The sequence below is a fragment of the Nerophis ophidion genome, linkage group LG11, assembly GCF_033978795.1.
Source record: "Nerophis ophidion isolate RoL-2023_Sa linkage group LG11, RoL_Noph_v1.0, whole genome shotgun sequence".
Classification (NCBI taxonomy): Eukaryota; Metazoa; Chordata; class Actinopteri; order Syngnathiformes; family Syngnathidae; genus Nerophis; species Nerophis ophidion.
This window is the reverse complement of record NC_084621.1, coordinates 26,525,684-26,527,367: the sequence shown is the minus strand read 5'-3', so window position 1 is coordinate 26,527,367 and position 1,684 is coordinate 26,525,684. Positions and strand designations below refer to the sequence as shown.

The 1,684-nt window shown below is 52.4% G+C and overlaps 1 pseudogene; it reads right to left on the bottom strand.

Moving 5' to 3' along the window:
• Positions 1-446: 446 nt before the first annotated feature.
• LOC133562439 (5.8S ribosomal RNA) lies at positions 447-588 on the bottom strand (annotated as a pseudogene).
• Positions 589-1,684: the final 1,096 nt, after the last annotated feature.

Here is a 1,684-nt window from a genome sequence, read left to right as displayed (position 1 = left end):
CGCTGCCAAAATCCACCCAAAACAAACTATCAGCAAATATCCGCTCTGTGGAAAAAATATATAAATAAAACAAATAGAGCCATGTTTTCTTTCCCCCCAGTGAAGCACAAACAGCTGATGATTTATGGCAGCTCCGCTGGCCCAGGAGGAGCTCAGTGTTCTATTGTGATTGTTTCTGCAATGATCACACAGGCAGGAAGTCATTCTATTGTTCTTTTTGTGCACAAATATGTTTGCATTTGCCTTCATGGTAATGTTTTCAAAAATGATGCAAAATTTCAGAATGCAGTAATCTCTCATTCGTCGCGTTCAGACTTGATCCTGGCAAATGAAGCTTGTACTCACGAAAGATACGTTTCCATTAGAGATGTCCGATAATATCGGACTGCCGATGCTATCGGCCGATAAATGCTTTAAAATATAATATCGGAAATGATCGGTTCAGGCGACGCTCAGACAGGCGTGGCCCCGGGGCCGCAATGTGTGTTCGAAGTCTGGACGATCAATGTGCCCTGCAATTCACATTAGTTCTCGCAGCTTGCTGCGACCTTCGTCGACGCATAAGCTGAGTTATCACCGCTGAGAGTTGTCTCAGTTTGCTTTGTCTGTTGCCACATTCTCGAGAGTTCCGGGCGCTGCCGCCTCCACTCGCGAGCAGGCGTAGACGGGAGACATTAAACCCCCCTCCTCCCTCCTTGGGAAGGAGGCGAGTTGGGTGCCTGAAACCCCCCCGCTCGGAAGCGGATGCCGGTTCAAGGTTCCGAAAGGCGGGCGGCCCGCCGGGATGCACCCGTCTTCCGAAGTTGGTTGCGGAGCCCGCTGGGCCACCCGCGCCAAGGGGTAGGTGGCAGGGCGGGCGAACACGCCAAAACTTGCCCTCCGCCCCCCCCCGCCGGCCGAAGGGCTGCAGCCCGTCAGTGGCGGAGCCCGGCCTGTGCCGCTCGCGCCAAGTGGTGGTGTGGGCGAACGGGCTGAAACCCGCCCTCCACCCTTCCCCGCCACGAGGCCCTGAGACTTATGCGTATCGACCCCCGACGCTTGGCCCGCCGGGACACGCCGCCGCCGGGACGCGCCACCTCCGGGACGCGCCGCCTCCGGTCCGCAAGAACCCGCCGTCGGCCACGGAGCCCGCCGTGCCACGCGCGCCAAGAGGCGAGCCGAAACCCACCCCAAAGCCCTGAGACTTCCGAGTTTCTCTCTCCCGGTAATGATCCTTCTGTAGGTTCACCTACGGAAACCTTGTGTAACCCATATGGAAATATAGTGTCACTAATATAGTCTCCTATTATTCATTTCTAAGTTATGGTGTACCAAAGTCACTTTGGTCACTTAAAATGTTAATTTATTATGTGTCAAAGTCATGTGTTCACTACCGGGTTAAACACAGCATGTTATTCACATGTTGGCCAGTAGAGGTCGCATGCGCCTTTGTTATTCCAGTCACTTCTTCACTGAACGTCACAGAGTGAAGACATGAGTCATATTGTATTTCAAAAACAAAGTTTAAAAGTTAAAAATACTTGTTACTTCTGTGACCCAGTGTTGGAAAAGCAGCATAAGATAGCCGGGTTCCAGTGGGAGTTGGATTGCTGTGCTTTGTGCTGCTGAGAACTCCAGTAAGTGTTAATTTGTGAGTGAGGCCTACAGTACATTGTTGTTAGCAAGCCTGTTAGCCTAGCCACCC